General features: G+C 47.8%; 1 protein-coding gene across 3 annotated transcripts in view; it reads right to left on the bottom strand.

The window, feature by feature from the left end:
* Nucleotides 1–4585, bottom strand: part of TEX2 (testis expressed 2) — a 114489-nt gene extending 109904 nt beyond the window's left edge. For 2 of the 3 annotated variants that reach the window (XM_008012102.3, XM_008012104.3), the window contains exon 1: nt 4465–4585. The gene's annotated coding sequence lies outside the window, so the exon portion shown is untranslated. Of the gene's footprint in view, nt 1–4023; nt 4044–4464 lie in introns of those variants that run through there. The other variant, XM_008012103.3, reaches the window with a different exon arrangement.
* Nucleotides 4586–20724: the final 16139 nt, after the last annotated feature.

The raw sequence follows: 20724 nt of genomic DNA, 5'->3' as shown, positions 1-20724 counted from the left end.
TAAGAAATCAACTCTTCTTTTATGAAGAGAGACTTTTTTTTTTTTTTTTTTGAGACAGAGTCTCGCTCTGTCACCCAGGCTGGAGTGCAGTGGTGCAATCTCGGCTCACTGCAACTCCACCTCCTGGGTTCAAGCGATTCTCCTGCTTCAGCTTCCCAAGTAGCTGGGACTACAGGCATATGCCACCACACCCAGCTAATTTTTGTATTTTTAACAGAGACAGGTTTTTACCATGTTGGCCAGGCTGGTCTTGAACTCCTGACCTCAGGTGATCCGCCTGCCTCGGCCTCCCAAAGTGCTGGGATTACAAGCGTGAGCCACTGCGTCCTGTCCTGGAAGAGAGACTTTTAAAAGTCCAAATTAGTGAAGTGATGTGCAGTTGGTATCCTGCCTCACTACGCACTGCAATTTTGGGTAATCCACGCAAACACTGGGAAATATGTCTCTGATGATGAAGTGGGGATGACAGGTGAAACTGTCAGGACTGTAGCCTCCCAACTCCAAGTCCAGTGTTCTCTCCACCCCACCAATGCCAGTCAAGGGCTTCTGAACTTTTATGACCTCCTAGCATCCCTCTCATTAATGGTGGTTCATGGACATTTCACACAGTGTAATTAAGCATTATAAGGAGTTGGAAAGGAGCAACACAAAATCTTGTATAACCTATGAGTTGCTTTAAAACTCACATGTAAGAATATTCACAACAGCATGGACTTCCAGTCTTCTTATAACAATATTTACTTTAAACTTGGGATTTAAAGTTGACAAAGACCTTAATGAATAGGAAGACAAAGGGAGCTGTCTGTCCATGGCTCGTTAGCTCCTGAAGTTAATGCTTCTCACAGGGACAAGAGTCAGCCAAAGGATAGTGCTCTAGGCAAATTGGAAAATGTTCCCCCATCCACAAATCATGGATTATTCTGGGCACTGAGTGGCAAATCTTACCAGATGCTTCCCAGCTTTTCCCAGTTAACCTTCATCCTGTCAGTGGACAGCATGACCTGTTATTGGGTGCTCACTAGAACCAGGGACATGAGTGATCTCATTTAATTCTTACAACTACCTATACATAATATACTCCCCTAGTTCATCTGAGAACATTGACCATGAGACACACTGTTATTTTATGTGCCAAAAAAGGAAGCCACTGCCGACTAAAATGTCTAAGACCCCATACGTTACAAGATGCTTTTTTTCCCCCAGGAATGTTAAGATTACATAAATTACACTGTCTTGGCATTGCTGAAATGGGAATATTTTCCCACTTTACAGACAAAGAAACTGAGGTACACAGAAAGAGAAAGTAATTTACCCTTAAGGTCACAGAGCTGGTAAGCAGAGCACAAGGATACAGACCCAGTCAGTTCAGTCACCTTTCCATGGCAGTAAAAGATTTCCCAACAGCCTCGTGAATTACTCAAAACTGCAGTGGGCAGAGAGACAGACACTGGCATCTAACTCTGGCTTCAGCAGGAGCACAGGAGCTCATTAGTGCAGCAATTCTCTGACTATCTCTGAACCTGACCACTCTGAACATGTCCACTGAAGAGGGCACTGCAAGAGACATCTCTAACAAAATGTAATTTCTCTCCAGGGAAAAACAACGTGGTACAATGGAAAAAGCATGTTTTGTTTGCTTGGACACAGGGTCTCACTCTGTCATCTAGGGTGGTCTCAAACTCCTGGCCTCAAGTAATCCTCTTGCCTTGGCCTCCCAAAGTACTGGGATTACAAGATGTGAGCCACTGTGCCTGGCCCAAAAAAGCACGTTTTTTGAATCAATGTCCTAGACTGACATTCTTGCTCCACCACCTAACCAGCTTGTCACCTTAGGCAAGTTACTGATTTGCTCTGAGCCTCGGTTTCCTCTTCTGTAAAATGAGGCTATTACACCTCCCTTAGAGGGCTGCTCTAGGACTGGAGAGGATATATACACAAGGGGCAGAAAACAGTACCTGGCTGAGTAGGAACTCAACAATGCTCTCTTTTCTAGACTAGTCTTCTGCCTTGGGACAGAATCAAAGAATAATCATTCCCTGTGACCTCAGTGATTCCCAAGGAGACCTTCAGGAGATAAGGATCAGACAGAAGAAAGCAGACCCTGAGGGATATTCAGGCAAAGAAAATGAACTAGAAACACCTAGAGGACAAGAGACAGTGTGTGTTTAACGAACTTCCTAACTCTGAATGAATGAATTGATAAATGGAAAAAAAGAAAGAACAGGAATTTTCCATCAAAAGATACCAGTCAACAGATGTGAGGATTAATATAATTTTATATTGAACCTGACACAGAAAACTGGTCTTTGAAGATTCAGTTTGATACTGAAAGTAATCTACAGTGAGGAGAATTTCCCCATTGCTCTGTTCTCATATTAAGTAATAAACTGTGCAGTTCTCCCCTCTCTTTCCTCAAGGGATTCAGAAAACCTTCCAGAAAACAGGAGCTTTTGACTTGAAGGAAAGGCAACTAATATGGCATACAGAAACAAACTCTTCCTCCTTTAAAAACAAAAAACAAAAAACAAAAAAAAAAACCCTCCATCATATCTATAATGTTAGCAGTTTCTGGCATACAGCAAAATTATTAATAAATAATTTCTCTTCTGACTCCAGGCAACTGCTTTTTGTCCAAAACATGCTACATATTTATTCTATCTAAAAGTCTAATCTTTCCTGCTTCTTCTCCAGAAGCACTCTAACATAATCTCAGTAATGAACATTATGTTTGGTATATGCTGTGTCTAATCTTCTCACACGATGACATAACTCGCTCTTCAAACCTCCAACACTCAGGCCAAACCAAACTCCTGAATTTTTCCTCCCTCCTCGTCTATCCCAGCCCCTGGGTTGCTTGTCAGTAGACTCAATTACCACCATCTTCTGATGTGAATCAATTTGTTAATCTCCTTCCTCTCAGGCACAGTGCCTTTTACTGGAGATAAACACGCAAGCAAGTTTAGTTCACCCAGAGTCCTCCACATCCTCTCCCTCCAAGCCTTCACACTCCCAAAGGGGCCCAGAAAAAAAAGGAAGAAATGTTATGGCAAAAGCCCACTCTATCCACATCACCTCAGGAGGCTTGTTTTCCATAACTTTAGACCAACTACCATGTTTGGGGAGTCTCTGAAAGAATACTGTTTATGGTCTGGGTAAGAGGGAACAGAAATGGCAGTTTCATTCTTCCAATATGAGACAAGCGTCTCTGTGTGACCCAGCTCTAAAACTCACAAACCTAGACTCCTCAAACTCCCCATACTCCAGAGTTCAAGGATAACCTGCCCTCCATTTTTCCTTATTGTTTTCCATATAAAAGTCACTCGTTGTTTCCTCTCCAGCTTATACCTGGCTCCTGAAATGACTCCTCTGAATCCTCTGAGAATCCTCGAAACATGTAAAAGACTCATTCCTTTTAATGCATGTGCAGAGTGGTGATGGTGTGAAGACGCTGGCACTTCAAACGTGAATACGGCACGAGCCCTGCCCTCAAGGAGCCCACAATTTTCCCTCAGCTCTAAAAAAGGCTGTGCTCCCTGGGCAGTGTCTGTAAAACACAGTGACAAAGTACTTCATAGCTCTGGAGACAGAGCGAGGGTGGAAACAGACTTTGCCCTTACATTTGATGCCCAGTAACCATAACAACCGATGGTTTAAGTAACTGTCAACCCACTGTGGGGCTAAGTTTTCCAAAAATCGTTTTCAAAAGGGGAAGACTCCCCTGCACCAACTCCCATGGCAGCCGTGCGCTCTGGGCAGCGTGTGGTGCAATGTGGCTAGCCGTTCCCCGCCTTCCCCGGTCCCACCGTATGGTTTCCGTGCTCAGCAGCCAGCGGCTACGGCGTCCACGGCCACACCGCCTCCCCGCAGGGCACCTGGCGCTAGGCCTCAGCCCAATGTCACTTGTTAACCTTCCGATCCCCCGGATTTCGACACGTCGACGCCTCCCTGCTAAAGCACTCAAACCACCCCACCGCCACCCGCGTTCTCCAGGAGTTGGAGGAAAACAACCGAGGCGCAGACAACCTTTGACAGATTGGAGTAAAAGTAACTGCGGTTCTCGACTTCCAAGCATTTCGCGTCGCAGGTGAGGGGGGCGGCAGGAACCCGGGGCCCCATTCATAAAATTGCAAGCCGTTTTCCTCTAGTTTGCGCGTGACAGTGCCTCCCTGCCCGGCGCCGGGGACCGCAGGCTGAGGGAACCGGGCCGGCAGCTCCTCCGGCCGGAGTCGAGCCCGAGCCATCCAGCGGGGCCCCGAAGGAAGGGATCGCCCAGGAGCGTCGCGGGTGGGCGTCCCCGTCAATACCCGGACCGTGACAGCGGGGTGGGGGGCCGAGCCCCGCCACGCCAAGGGCCGCCGGACCCGGCCGGTACTCTGAAGCCCGCGGGGTCGATCCGCGCCCAGCCCGGGCCTTCTCCACGGGGCGCTCCCTCCACCGCCCCCGCCTGGCCCCGAGACTGCTCACCCCAGGTCCGCTGGCTGCCTCATTGTACTGCGCCGGCGCCCGTGCTCCCGGCTGCCGCGACTCCGGCTTCGGCAGGGGCACCGGCCGCGGTCCTGCCGCCCTGCAGCCCGCCCGCCCCCGGGCGCACGCCGCCCCGCCCCGCCGGCGGACCCGCCCAGCGCTCGCGGCCGCCGCCGCCAACCAGAGGGCGCGGGGGCGGAGCAAACGGCACGCCAGGCCCAACCAATCCAGTTCTACCGCGCTCTGAGGTGAGGCCGCGGAAATGGGCGAGCGATTTGTCAGGTCTGTTAAAGGGGCCACCGCCCTTGGAGCTAGGGAGAGAAGGTGGGGAGGGTTACCTGGAAGAGCCCCAGGTGAGAGGGACAAGAGCTTCACTCTCCCCACACGGGGCTGCAGGCTCTCCCCAGCTCTTTACACTTCTTAATTTCCTCTTCATGCAGTCCAGCAGCAACAAGTGCCCTTGAGACTAGGGCTGAGGGGGTGAGGTGGGGTGACTGAGGCTCAGAGAACCAGGGGTATCCCCCTGGGCAGATTCACTCGATTTGCATTTTAGAGGGCCATCAGACACATCTATCCCCGTCCAACTGCAGAAGTTGATTTTAAAAGGCAAATTCCCAGTTTTCAACATTATGTACTTCCCCCACCTAACTACCGCACTACCACATCCTATCCTGAACTAACTCTGTTACTAGTTTTTTTGTTTGTTCGTTGTCTCGCTCTGTGCAGTGCCGTCATCTGGGCTCACTGCAACCTCCGCCTCCAGGGTTATAAGCGATTCTCCTGCCTCAGCCTGCCGAGTAGCTGGGACTACAGGAGCACGCCACCACGCCTGGCTAATTTTTGTTATTTTTAGTAGAGACGAGGTTTCACCATGTTGGCCAGGATGGTCTCAATCTCTTGACCTCGTGATACACCGCCCCGGCCTCCCAAAGTACTGGGATTACAGGCGTGAGCCACCGTGCCCGGCCACGAGTTCTTAGAGCTTAGAACTTACCTGGTATTAACTACTCATTTTTATAGAGGCAATAGCTGAGGCTCAGAGAGGTAAATTCTCACTTAGAATGAGCTTCCTGGGATGGCAATGCCCATTGTGCATTTATCTTCTGTGAACCTGGGTTGGCTGGCAGAAGCACTGGCATATAGGGAGAGTTCCCTCTGCATATCCACATTTCCTGTCAGTGTGTCTCCTGCCTTAGTGGGTCCCAAACTTCAACGTCAGATCATCCTGGAGGGTTTAAACATGAAGATCTCTAAGTCCCACCCCAGAGCCTGTAATTCACTAAGTCTGGGATGGCCTGCAACATCCCTCCCTCCAGGTGATTCTAATGCAGGTGGTACAAGGACCACACTCAGGTGCATATTTTGAGTCTATCATAGTCATGAAATTCAAATTCAACTGGCAAAATGAAAGCCAAACTCCTTTCATCCTCAGAATTAGTAATATGGTTGGGAGACTTGCTAGTAAGGGTGGAGGTGACCTACTAAGACACTCAGAACAGAATAAGTCATGCCAAGAACTGAGTGTAGAAGGGCACTGGACCCAGATAAACAACAGCTGAAAGTTGGAAATCCTCAAGCAGGAAGAAGATTTGATGCCTCAAGCAAGGGGAAGCCAGGCTAGTTCTCTGACCCGTGAGACAGTGCATAAATATCTTAATGGCAGACACACTCCTGCTCACCACCAGGCCCAGTCATAATCCCAGAAGAATGCCCTGCTACTCTGGTGCCTCATTCCAATGCCATCAAGCCCTGCTCACCATTCTGGCAACATTCCTCTCCCTAGTATCCCAGACACCTGTCTGACCCAGAAGTCACTGCCCTCAGACTTGGAGGTCAGATCTTGCAGGTCTAGACACCCGCCTGACCCAGAAGTCATTGTCCTCAGACTTGGAGGTCAGCCCCCGCCCACTAGATCTTGCAGGTCAGCCGTCTGCCACACAGATCTCGGGCTCTTGGAATGGCCTCCACACAATAACTCTGTTTGTGCTGTGATTACTGATGGGTGTTGTGTTGCCAGGGGCGACTCTGCACAAGGATTGATCAGCCTTATCAGAGTGCAGTCTCTGGGCTGCAGGCATTACTGCCTGGGATCATCACTTGTTTCTATTGCTGTTCCCAAAGGAAGAGGAATTCATGTCCCAACAGGAGAGGTTTCCAGTTGTGGTTATCTGGAAATGTGCAACAAAGGCAGTTGTCAATGGAGACAGCCTGAAACTCTCCTTGGCCACATCTTCAGCCCCCTAACTCAGGGAGAGAGAGAGAAAGGGTAGGAGCCCTGGAGCTGCCCCCTGCAAAGGTCCTTGGAAGCTGGCAATGTGCCTCTCAGAGTGCCCACCAACCTCCTTTCCCTACCAAGCTCCACATAAGTGTTAAATGAATTAATACATTCCAACCAGATCTCAAGCTAGAAGCCAGTAAGATCCAGCATGAACACTTAGAAGGATCCCTTCTTTTTGAAATGTGAGGAATTTGGATGCATTGAAAAATAAGTGAACATATCATCACACAATAACATTTCCTACCTTTTTTTTTTTTTTTTTTTTTGAGATGGAGTCAGCCTCTGTCGTGTCGCCCAGGCCGGAGTGCAGTGGCGTGATCTTGGCTCACTTGTAACCTCCGCCTCCTGAGTTCAAGTAATTCTCCTGCCTCAGCCTCCCCCAGTAGCTGGGACTACAGGCACGTGCTACCACACCCAGCTAATTTTGTTTTTGTATTTTTAGTAGAGACAAGGTTTCACCATGTTGGCCTGGCTGGTCTCGAACTCTTGACCTCAGGTGATCTGCCCACCTCGGCCTCCCAAAGTGCTGGGATTACAGGCATGAGCCACTGTGTCCGGCCTGTTTTCTAACTTAAGAGGTTACTATGTGCCAGGTACTATGCCAAGTCCCTTGCACATAGTAATCACTGAAACCTTACAGTAACTCTTTAGGGTAGATATGACCATTATTTTCTCCATTTTATGGATGCAGAAACTGAAGTTCACAGATTAGTGATGTGTCCAAGATAGCAGGACTAGTTGAAGAAATAGCCAGCACTCATGACCCTAACCACCAGGCTTCTCCAGTGCCTGCCAAGATGCCCTGTCTTGCTACCAGAAACAGGATGGATAACTTCAAAAGGCAAAAGAAACAAATATCACTCATCTTCATCAAAAGGAAGTATAATATAGGAGCACTGACTTGGAGTTTAAGTCCCATTGCTCTAACTTACCATTTGTTTGACCTTGAACAGGTTGAATAATTAAATCTCTTTGAGTCTTAGATCACTCATCTATAAAATGGGAACAATAACATATTCTGCCCGCTTGGACTGACAGGAAAATAAAATCAAATGAAAAATATGTATGAATACATATGAACTTTGAACTTATAAATCACATTTTGTTTTGCTTTGTTTTGTTCTGTTTGAGATGGAGTCTCGCCATGTTGCCCAGACTGGTCTCAAACTCCTGGGCTCAAGTGATATTCCTGCCTCAACCTCCCAAAGTGCTGAGATTACAGGCGTGAGCCACTGTGCCTGGCCCAAATCATGCTTAAAAGAGTGATTTTAGAGCGTGGCGTCTGTGACTCAATGTAGTGACCTCTGAAAAAGGTTAGGGATTGTGATGCTAAATTCAGATATCAAGCAAGATTCCTTACTTTGTCCCCCAAATAACTACTCTATATGTATAGCATGTACAAAGTGATCTAAATTTTTTCACCTAGAGTAGGATCTTAAGTCACAGGAATGCAAGCCCAAGCTAATACTCTGCCCTCTTTCTCTACCCCCACCCCCTCAACCCTCATGCCAGGCTCTCTTGAAACCCAGGTTTCAACTATCAGGTTAAGCCCACATAGGTTCTGATATACTTGAAAGACTCCCAATTATTGCATTTCAGGAGAATCCCTATTTTTCTCACCAATCTCTAAACAAACCAAAAAATGCTCTAAGATTTTTGTTGTTGTTGTTTTGAAACAGGGTCTTTCTCTGTTGCCCAGGCTAGAGTGCAGTGGCACACTCATGGCTCACTGCAGCCTTGACCTCCTGGGTTCCAGTGATCTTCCCACCTCAACCTCCTGAGTAGCTGGGACTACAGGCATGTGCCACTACACCCGGCAAATTTTTTTCTACTTTTTCTAGAGATGAGGTCTTGCTGTCTTGTTCCAAGCTGGTCATGAACCCCTGGGCTCAAATGATCCTCCTGCCTCAGTATCCCAAAGTGCTGGGATTAGGCATGAGCCACTATGCCCAGCCTAAGATTTTTAATTCTGTTTTTGACATTGCACTCTTAGAGATAGAAATGGTTAAGAAGTACAGAAAACCAAAACGTTGATCCATATGTACATCTAACAAAGATTAGGGATCATTATGCCACAAGCCACACCATTAATGAGCAATCACTGTGCACTCAGTACCAAGTGGTGGGCTCAGTACTGGGGATAGAGATCAAGGCACTTGTAGATGCTAGATCTAGTAGAGAAACTGACACGTTGATAGACCATTATAGGCTTCCTTAGAGGGAAGCCCAGGAGCCGTGGGGACACAGAATAGGCACTTAGAACCCCTGGGGAACCCAATAATGTTTTTAGGGGTGGCCAGATGAAGGTCATTATGAAGAGAAGCCAGAAAGTTTACAAAAACCCAAGTAAGAGTCACCAAACCCAAGGGAGAAGACATTGAAAGAGAGAGCAACAGATGCTACGGCAACAGCAACAGATGCCACAGAAGGGTCAAATTAGAAGAGGCCTGAAAGTATGCTTCGGGATTTCAAAATTAGAAGAGTAGGGTCATTGACACATGCAGCATAGATGTGGCTGGAAATGTAGAGGCTCCCTAGAGCTGGGCTGAGGAGAAGAGTTAAGGAAAAAGAAGAATTGGCCAGGTGCAGTGGCTCATGCCTTTAATCCCAACACTTTGGGAGGCCAAGGCGGGTGGATCACTTGAGGTCAGGAGTTTGAGACCAGCATGGCCAACATGGTGAAACCCTGTCTCTACTAAAAATACAAACATTAGCCAGATGTGGTGGTGCATGCCTGTAATCCCAGCTACTCGGGAGGCTGAAGCAGGAGAATCCCTTGAAACTGGGAGGTGGAGATTGCAGTGAGCTGATATCACACCATTGCACTCCAGCCTGGGCAACAGAGTGAGACTCCATCTCAAAAAAAAGAAAAAAAAAAAAAAGAAGAATGAAGAGACTGTGCAGTGGAAGACTGTCATGATAGGGTCCAAGGAGACCCAAGGGGACAAGAGAATGGCCCTGGGTGGAGGTAGGAAGCAAAGTCATCTCTCGAGAATGGGTGGGGAGGGGATGACGAAGGGCTTTGAGGGGTACCGTGAGGGTCTGGAAAAGCCACCAAGAGGAATGAAAGTGGGAGCTGCCCGATGGAGAGGGGGAAACCCATGCGTTTGTGGTGGCACCAGGTCTGCAGAGTTGGGTGGATGACTCTCTGGGGCTTAGCCACAGAAGCCAGGTATGGAGAATCCCAGGGTTAGGGATGGACAGACAGGACGGTGTTGAGGACACTGACAACAGGGTGGTTGAAAAGATAGGTCACGGGTTCCATGCTGGATAGGAAATCCAAAGGAGAGGGGATAGATGGGAGGAAATATGTGGTGGCAGGAAAGATGAGAGGAAACCGACTTTGTTCGTTGGTGAACCATTCCAAGTGATGACAAGGTCAGGTGTGGCCACAGAATTGGAGTTTCTAAAGATGCTCAACTCCTGGGTTTTCTCTTCCCCTGGTTCCTTTATGGGAAATAATCAATCTGAGGACTGGGCAAGGATCCAGCACTTTCTTTCCACTCTGAACCAGCACTGGGAAGGCTCTGCAAGATCGGGGGCAGGGGGAGAGGCTCATTCATGACTGGTTTTCCTTCTGAAATGAAAACTTGTTTATAATCAGGACTCCTACCACCTTTGAGATACAAGCATTTGTGGAAAGGGCTCCTTGAGGGACGTCATCAGGGGCTTTAGAGATGCCTCAAGTGGTGGATGCACTCACAAGAATAATTCCCTGCCATAATGGGGCAGCAGACAGTGGTGATGCTCATTATTTACTTTGCTAGTTAGCATGTGAGGCCTGAGGTTATTAAATATAAATGGCGCAAAGCTCTGTCATTCCAAGGCCCGCTGGGGAATGGCAGCTTCTAACTGATGTGGAGCAGTGCCAGGGTGGAATTTCTAAAGAGAAAGACTGACATTTTCCTCCTTTTCTGCCCTGATTCCGCGCGTTGTCTCTCAGGGCCTTCCCAACACTCTCCACAGAGAAGGAATATGCCTTTCAGCACATACTCCCTTGCTCTCTTGATGACCTTGACATTGCCCGCCATCTTTGTTGCCTTCCAACCACAAGGTCCCCTGCTTGTGACTACTGTCCTCCTGCCTCCATTCCAGCATGGGAAATCCAATCTTGAGCTTGCCTGGAATCACCCCCGAACACGATTCTAACTCCAGGGACAGAGGGTCAGCAGTATAGCCAATGGATGACAGCCCCAGCCCTTCAGCTGGGACACCTCTCAGCCCCACCAGAACACACCACACCTAAAATAGCAGAAGTGGAAGGGCTCAACTGGCCATTTAACAACATATACATCCACCCAAACACAGAGGAAGGTTGGGTGTTTTTGGTTCATAACCTTGAAAAGGTGATTTATATACCCAGATATAGAATACCTAGGAATAAGCGGGAGATGCCGGCTCCTTCCTGGGTTGTTCAACAGAATTGTGAGTGGAAATGGTGGAATTGCTAGCTTTCATCATTTCCATATGGTTACTTAGCACCCATTTTCTGATTTAGAAAACGAAGATATTTGGGTGAGAGTTTAGGCAAGGAAAATGTTTGGATCTGTGAGAGTTGCCCAGAAAGCAGAGCTTGAGACAAAAGCTTATATGTGAATACACTATTGGGGGGTGTGAGCCCAGGGAGCATAACTGAGGCTCCAGGAACTGACACAGGGAGGGAGGCAGAAGCACTTGAGTGTGTGTCACTGGGGTGGCCACATTCCTGGCTGCTTGATTTAGAGGGACTGTCTGAGGACTGTAAGAAGTGTCTCAGGACCCACCCCTGGAGTAAAGGGGAGGGCACTTACCCACTGGCCCCTTCTCCAAAGGTAAAAGGCTCTGCACACCTGCCTGAGCCGAGTTTCCAGAATGCACTGGCTTGGCACTGAATGGGTTCCAGTGCTTTCTAAGCTGCAGTGTCAAAAGAGATGCCTTGGGCTGGGGCTGAGAGATGGCAACTGCAGGCCTGAGGCAAGATACTGTCAGTTTATACCTGCCAGAGCTGCTGGGGACATTCACAGGTCTGACTGCCACAGCAGTGGCTGGAAGGATCTCAGAGGGTGTTTAAGAGGTGTGTGGTACAGACTATTTTCAAAAAGAGGGATAAATTTGGAGCCAAAAAAGATATCTTACGTTAAGATGGAGGGATATAAGATATCAAATGTCTTTTAATGTTACAGTATTCTTTTAGGGAGGCAGCATTAGGCTAGTGGCTTTGAGGTCATTTCAACCTGGGCTCAGATTTCGACCTGGGTTCAGTGTCCACCTCTATTGTTTCCGAGTTGTGTGACCTTGGAGAAGTTATTGAACTTCCCTGAGCCCCTCGTCTAGAAATTGCCGATGTCCACATCGTACGTTTTTGTAAAGATTGTGTATGTAAATTGCTTAGTATAGCATCTTTACATAATAGTTGCCCAACTAATGGAAGCTGATGTATTTTACTATAGAGAAAATTACTGACCATGGAATGTAAGGCATGCAGGAAGACAATGGGATGAGGTGCTAAAGCCTCAAAAATCAAATATAGAAGTGAAAGAAGATATCATATGGTTGCAGGAAACCAAAAAGACTTCTAAATGTTCCGAACAACCAAGCAGCTTCTATCTACAATGACTACGTATCCTGGTATTTCCAAGACAGCATCCATTTGAAATATTCTCTCTGGTTGTCCCAGTACATAAACTCATATTGGAGAGGCAGTCACCTTGATCTTGAACCAGAAAACAGCATTATAGGTCTACCCCACCCAGGAGGGAAAACATCAGCCTCTAGTTTTCTTTATTCCACCCACTCCTGGAGTGTCAGAAGCATAACCCTTCTTTTCTGAGATTCTTCCTCCAACACCTCGCCTGAAGGGGCAGTTTTGTTTGCAGAAGTAAGTTAATTAATAGCCACAGGCCTTTCAGAAGAACCAGAAACTTGCCTCGCAATGGATACCCCACAGCAGAGGAGGAACCAAAATCCGCAGGTGGAGGACCCCCCACCTTTAACCTCTGCGCCGTCCCCGCAGCCCTCCCCTGCTGAGCCTGTGGGATCCACCGCAGCAAGAAAATGGTTTGGGTTTTTCTGTTATGAACATGATAGAAGCTCATTTAGTATATTTTTAAAATAATGAAACATAGAAGAAGGAAGAAAAGACTCTTTTTTTTTTTTTTTGAGACAGAGTCTGGCTCTGTCACCCAGGCTGGAGTGCAGTGGTACGATCTCAGCTCACTGCAACTTCTGCCTCCCAGGCTCAAGCAATTCTCCCACCTCAGCCTCCCGAGTAGCTGGGATCACACAGACGCGCACCACCATGCACGACTAATTTTTGTATTTTTAGTAAAAAAGGGGTTTCACCATGTTGGCCAGGTTGGTCTCGAACTCCTGACCTCAAGTGATCCTCCCACCTCAGACTCCCAAAGTGTTGGGATTACAGGTGTGAGCCACTGTGCCCAGCCAAAAACTCATTTTCTTACAACCTAATAACAGCTGTCAACATTTTGTGTTTCCTCCTGTTCTTTTGTTTGTTTAATTTGTTTTTCATAGCTGTTTTACACTATACATATATGATTTTATATTCTATATTTAAAATGCAATGTGGTCACATAATAAGCAGCAATATAACATAAGACAGAAAATGGCTTGGCTTGAAGTCAGAGGGTCTCAGTGTGAATCCCAGCTCTGACACTTACCGTAAGACTTTCTTTTTTTTTTTTTTTTTGTATTTTTTAGTAGAGACGAGGTTTCACCAGGTTAGCCAGGATGGTCTCGATCTCCTGACCTTGTGATCCGCCCGTCTCGGCCTCCCAAAGTGCTGGGATTACAGGCTTGAGCCACCGCGCCCGGCCACCGTAAGACTTTCGACATACAATTTGCCTTTTCTTAGACTCAGGTTTCTCATCTATATAATGAAGATTATAGACACATCCATTCTCTGCTGCTAGTTTTCTGTGTGGTCCTCTAGACTGGGAGCTCTGTGGGCAATGAGCCCCTTCTGACTGGTCCTCTGCTACGTCCTGACAGTTGGGTCTGATTGCTTAAAGATGGCCACTTAGTCATGACTGTTCTCCCATCCACAGCTATAGCTTTTTTCTCCATCCCTTGGAATCTTGGGCTGGCCTTGTGAGGTAGCCAACTTCCAGAATGGCCCCCACAATTCTCACTTCCTGGTCATTCCTGCTCTTTCATAATCTCTCCTTCCACCATGAGTCAGGGGTCATGGTAGATAGAGCATGGTGGAAATGAGAAAGTATGATTTCTCAGGCTCCTTATAAAGGGCATTTGGGCTGCTGCCTTGGTCTCCTGGATTACTTGCTTGGGGAAAAGTAGCCATCAGGTTGTGAAGATACTCAGGCAGCTTGTGGAGAGGCTGATGTGCAGAAAAACTGAGACTACCTGCTAACGACAAGCACCAGTTTGTCAATTATATGAGTAAGCCACCTTGGAAATGGATCCTCCAGCCTCAGTCAAGCCTTCAGATGAGTGCAACCTTGGCCAACATTTTCCTTGCAATCTCATGGACATTCCCAACCTGAACTGCCCAGAAAAACTGCTCCATAATTCCTGACCCACAGAAACTATGAGAGATAAATGTTTAACGTCATTTTAAACCACATTTTGGGATTGTTATGCAACAATAAATAAAACACCCCATGACTGGCTTTGTCCAGTAGAATGCAGTAGCTGTGACATTCTGGGATTTCTAAGCTCAGGCTTTAAGAGAACTGAAGCTTTCACTTCTTGACCTTAGGAATCCAGGCACCATGCTGTAAGAAGCACAGGGCACATGGAGAAACCACATAGAAGAGAACTGAGGCACTCCAGGTGAAAGCCCCACTGAACCTCATAGCCAACAGTCAGCATGGTTGCCATCTCTGTGCATGGACCATCTTGGAGGTTCCAGCCGTGTCATGCCCTAGACACCTTAGCTATCACCACAGACAGCAAAACACACAGCTGAGCTCAGTCAACCCACAGAAATGTGACATAATAAAATGGCAGTTGTTTTCAGCCCGAGTTTTGGAGTGATGTGTTGTACTGCAATATTTAATCATCAGCTGGCTCAGCTTCTGGCATCTAATTGACTCTTGAAAAATATCTGGTGGGATGGGCATGGTGGCTCACATCTCTGTAATCCTAGCATTTTGGGAGGCCAAGGCGGGCAGATTGCCTGAGCTCAGGAGTTCAAGACCAGCCTGGGCAGCACAGTGAAACTCTGTCTCCACTAAAACACAAAAAATTAGCCAGGTGTGGTGGCATGTGCCTGTAATCCCAGCTACTTGGGAGGCCGAGGCAGGAGAATTGCTTGAATCCGGGAGGTGGAGGTTGCAGTGAACCAAGATTGCGCCATTGCATTCCAGCCTGAGCGACAGAGTGAGACTCTGTCTCCAAAAAAAAAAAAAAAAAAGAAAAGAAAAGAAAAAGAAAAAAAAAGAAAACAAAAGACCTGGTGAACACATGGGTGACCCTTGTTGAGTCTCAGCTTCCTCTTCTATAACATCACAGAGGTTAGGCTATTCCATGCCTCACATTCTACTAGTCTCCATCTCTCTGTGGTGTTATGTCTCCTAGCCCAGCTGCCTGCCGCAGGGTCATACTTTATTCTTGCAGGAACTCCAGCATCTGTGGCATCTCTGTCCTCCACCGCATGCTAGTTCCTCCTCCCTTCTTTCTGAGGCACTCACACACCCCAGGCACCCACTTCCTCCTGAAGCTCTCCTGGTGTTTCGATCATGGGGCTGTGCGATTTGGCAGGAGGAGAGCAGTACAGGCCATCTGCCTTTTGGGTTACACCTGCTTGGTTCAGCCAGAGGACACTAGAAACGTTCCCAACAGGGCCCTGTGACACACAGGTGACAAGAGGAACAAATGCGGACTGTTTGCCATCTACCCTTCCTCAAGGCCAAGTCCTGGAGTTGTCTTTTTGCTAGAACATGACTGGCCTCTTTCACAGAGTCCAGGGCCCGGGCTACATTTCCTAGAGCAGAGATGAGAACCCGGCTTCTGAGAACGAATGCTCAGCCTTGGGTTTATTAAGTTCCCTTATTTGCCACAGAAACACCAGGATCGGCTGGGCCCAGTGCCTCATGCCTGTAATCCCAGCATTTTGGGAGGCCAGGGCGGGTGGATCGCCTGAGGAGTTCAACACCAGCCTGGGCAACATGGCGAAACCCTGCCTCTACTAAAAATACAAAAATTAGCCTAGCGTGGTGCCAGGCACATTTAATCCCAGCTACTCAGGAGGCTGAGGCAGGATCACCTGAACCTGGGAGGCAGAGGTTGCAGTGAGCCAAGATAGTGCCACTGCACTCCAGCCCGGGTGACAGAGTAAGACTCCATCTCAAAAAAAAAAAAAAAAAAAAGAAAGAAACATGACAATGATCACTTTTACTAGCGTGCCTATGGCCATCTGGGGGCAGGGGATAGATCCCTATCATTCCCATTAAAACAATAAATAAGTAAAAAGGCAACTGAGAGGCCAGATGTGGCGGTTCATGCCTGCAATCTCAACACTTTGGGAGGCCGAGGCGGGCATATCATGAGGTCAGGAGTTCGAGACCAGCCTGGCCGACATGGTGAAACCCATCTCTACTCAAAATACAAAAATTAGCCGGGCGTAGTGGCGGGCGCCTGTAATCCCAGCTACTCGGGAGGCTGAGACAGAAGAATTGTTTGAACCTGGGAGGCGGTGGTTGCAGTGAGCTGAGATCATGCCACTGTGTACTGGGCAACAGAGCGAGACTCCATCTCAAAAAAAAAAAGGAAACTGAGGCCTGGAGAAGCCAAGTCTCTGGCCTAAGGTCACAAAACAAACCCAGCTTACTGATAGAATTGGAACTGCCTTCTTTGTATATCCAATCACCCACTCCACCCTCCTACACTCACCTGGCCTGCCGTGTCACTCTGAGCCATCACGGTGCGACCTACTTAAATCATTATTCAGAAGACCAGTTGGCCCTTCCTGACTATAAGTCATTCCCAAAGCATCATTGTCACCATTATAATTAGTAAGACCTCATTAAACTAAGAAGGTACCTGTCCCAGACTTTAAAAAGCCACCTGGTTTCCAGAGGATGGGAGGACTATGACATTATTCATCTATCCAGCAGAAAATACTGATTGAATGCCTGCTGGGTTCTGGGGTGCCCTACAAGGTGCTAGTAAACAAAATCCAGGCCCTTCTCACAAGGAGCTCGCAGTCTAGTGGGAAATTCAGAAGCGCTTCCTCTGCTTGTGTGCACATTATGATGGTGAATGTCACATACCCTGGCCCAGCCCATGGGGTGTTTTCATATACTGCAGAGCAGAGGAGAAAACAGCAACCTTCCCCTTACACCCCAGACTTGCCCAACTGCCTGCTGGGTCTCGCCTGTTGGATGCTAATAATCATCTCAAATCATCTCATGTTAACATGCATCAAACAGAGCTCTTAGGCTCTGCCCACTCTCTCTTCATCAATGGCACCCACCCATCCACTTATTCAAGTCAAGAACAATGAGTTGTCTCAGTTTCATCCTTGTCCTTGATTTCATCCTCTCCCGGTCATATCAATCCATGAGCAAGTCCTGGGCTGGGCATGTCCAAACTCTGTCCCAAATCCAACCCCACAGCCACCATCCTCTCTCACCTCATGCCTCTGCTGTTACTCAATGATTCCACTTCAAAACAATCATCACAAATCTCAAATGGGCACTGGGCCCTGGCTGGCAAGCCTATCTTACCTGGGTGAGTTCACTCTGCCACTCTCAGACCTCTGTGACCGCTCTTTCCACAGAAGGCGTAACCTCTCTAGCTTCCTGAGACTTTACTATTGCAACCATTTCCCCCTTTCTCCTGCATAATCAGTCTCTTCCTGTCCACCGGATTATTCCCATCAACATACAGACATGTTCTCCTATCTCCCTTCTGAAAAATTCCCTTCCTCTTGCCCATCACCCCTCTCGCTGCTGCTCCATTCCCAGCTGTCCTTTACAGCAAAACTTTTCCAAACAGTTCTCTTCCTCTCCTATCATCCTCTTTCACCTGCCCCAAAGTGGCTTCTGATAAGTGGCTTCTGCCTCTTCTGCTCCCCTAAAACTGCTCTTGTCAGACCACTGATGATCTCCACTCTGCCAAATCCAGAGGTCATGTCTGGGTCTCTGTCTTACTTAGCCCTTATACAATCCTTTTCAAAACATCCATTGAGACCGGGCGCAGAGGCTCACACCTGTAATCCCAGCACTTTGGGAAGCCCAGGCAGGTGGATCACCTGAGGTCAGGAGTTTGAGACCAGCCTGGCCAACATGGTGAAACCTTGTCTCTGCTAAAAATACAAAAATTAGCCAGGTGTGTTGGCGCATACCTGCAATCCCAGCTACTGGAGAGGCTGAGGCAGGAGAATCACTTGAACCCCGGAGGCGGAGGTTGCAGTGAGCCAAGATCACACCACTGCACTCCATCTAGGAAAAAAAAAAAAAAATTAGAGATCAAAACATCCATTGGCCACCTCTCATTCTATCCAAGCCTGATTCACTTAGAATGAGCTCTTCTGTTCTCTCCAGGCCATGGTGGGATGGAGAGATGTCAAGTCTAAGCACTCAGGTCACACATTTGTGGTGGTCCAGCAGATCGGACTTAAGAAAGGACATCAATCCGTCCACTGGTGCTGGAAAATGCAAGGGTGGAATGTTGGCCAGGGCAGCCCATGAGATGTCCACTAGGATCACCAGACAATGTCCCTGTGAACTTTTCTCTTTATCTTTTACACAGGGCTGAAAATAGAAAATGTAAAACATTGATACAGTCCAGGCACAGCAGCTCATGCCTGTAATCCCAGCACTTTGGGAGGCCAAGGCAGGAGGATTGCTTGAACCCAGGAGTTTGAGACCAGCCTGGGCAACATAATAAGACCTCATTTCTACAAAATAAAAAAATAACAAAATTAGCCAGGCATGGTGGCATGTGCCTATAATTCTAGCTACTTGGGAGGCTAAGGCAGGGGGATCATTTGACCCTGGAAAGTCAAGGCTGCAATGTGCCATGATTGTGCCACTGCACTCCAGCTTGGGTGACAAACAGAGTAAGATCCTGTCAATCAACCAATCTAAATAAATAAAAATAAAAATGCATAAATAAAACGTTGATACAGGGAGTGACAGGATCACTAGTGTTTCTTTTTCCCTTCTCAATTTCCATGATTGCTCTTAAAATGGTGTTTAGGGGCTGGGCACAGTGGCTTGTGCCTCTAATCCCGGCACTTTGGGAGGCTGAGGCGGGCAGATCACTTGAGCTCAGGAGTTCGAGACCAGCCTGGGCAACATGGTGAGACCCTGTCTCTACCAAAACCACAAAAAAATTAGCTGGGCATGGTGGCACATGCCAGTAGTCCCAGCTACTCAGGAGGCTGAGGCAGGAGGATTGCCTGAGCCCGGGAGACAGAGGTTGTAGTGAGTCAAGATCACGCCACTGTACTCCAGCCTAGATAAAAGAGCCAGATTCCTTCCATCTCAAAACAAACAAACAAAAAATGGCGTTTAGGCAACAGAGAAAAGTTGAGTGCCAAAATTTACAATGCCTGATAAGAAGATTTGGTCCTCATCTGCACGATCCCGCCTGTGGGCGGTGACCAGGGAAGAATCCCCCCCACCACAGGCAGCAATTCATGGAGACCTGCTCACGGCAGCGGCACCTCAGAAGGATGTGACGGCTGGAGCCTAGCTGGCATCACTCAGGATTCCTGTGCAGCAGGGATTGTGTCTCAGTGACCTTTTCAAGAACTTGGCTATAGAATCCATGTACCTGCTGTATACTCTGTTGAACCTTTATGCTGACAAAGAAGGCCCCAGGGAACCACTTGAAACTTTGCCTTTTCTCTCTTTCTGGAGATCAATCCATATTCAATCCCAATCTTTTGTATCAATACTGATCTCCTTCTCAGACCTCTTCACCTTTATTGGACTCAGAAGCTTCAGTTCTTCTTCCTCTAAAGATGAAATCAAAACCTTGTCGTCCTGAAAACACATTTCCTTTGGGCTGGGGTTATAAATCAAGAACAGCCTAGGTCCCTCTGGTCCTCTCCTGAGGCCTCTTGCATATCTCCCAGGTGACACATCAAAAGAGCCATACACATAATTATTAGCATCTCTGCTCCTGAACTGTGGACTCCAGGAATGCAGAAACTGGACCTTGTCCCCTCCCTCCTTTCCCAAGACCAGGCCCTTTAGAGGCCCTCCAGAAACACTTGGTTGCTGAAAGAGTGAAATCCACTAGGGGCCCGTGAAGGGCCCTCTCTGGGCCTGTTGAACTCGAGGAAACACTTCTCAGTTCTTCTCTGTCCTTCTCCCAGCTTTTCTAGACACAACATACTCTATCCAGCTAGCGTTTGGAAAGGTCCTGTCTGACTCCAGCCTCATCTGCCAGAAAGAAAGAGAGAAAAAAGTTACTGCGTGCTGAGTTGAGATATTTTTAGGCTAACAGCTGCTGGGATGAACCAGAGTTTCTGTTCTTTTTTTTTTTTTTTTTTTTGGAGACAGGGTCTGGCTTTGCCGCCCAGGCTGGAGTGCGGTGGCGCCATCTTGGCTCACTGCAGCCTCCACCTCCTGGGCTCAAGTGATCCTCCCACCTTAGCCTCCTGAGTTGCTGGGACTATGGGCATGCACCACCACACCCAGTTAATTTTTGCATTTTTTGTAGAGATAGGGTCTCACTATGTTGCCCAGGTTAGTCTCCAACTTCTGGGTTCAAGCAATCCTCCCACCTCAGACCCCAAAGTGCTGGGATTACATGTGTGAGCCACCTGCCTGGCTCTGAGTTTCTGTTCTCCTTCTGCAAGGTGTGACAGACATCACTTCTTCCTAGGCCCCAGAAGCTTCAAACTGACAAGTGCCATCTAGGGAGCAGAGCAGTACCATGAGGAAATTCCTGATTCTGTGGCTGAGTCTGGACAAAAAAGAGTGAGTGGGGTATGCTAAATTTTGCTTTCTCTTAAGGACTCCTGAAGACTGAAAAGCCAAGATCTATTAAGAGGGGTGTGGTTTTGA

The sequence above is a fragment of the Chlorocebus sabaeus genome, chromosome 16, assembly GCF_047675955.1.
Source record: "Chlorocebus sabaeus isolate Y175 chromosome 16, mChlSab1.0.hap1, whole genome shotgun sequence".
NCBI lineage: Eukaryota > Metazoa > Chordata > Mammalia > Primates > Cercopithecidae > Chlorocebus > Chlorocebus sabaeus.
Note: the sequence above shows the minus strand (reverse complement) of the source record. Positions and strands in the feature narration are given on the sequence as shown.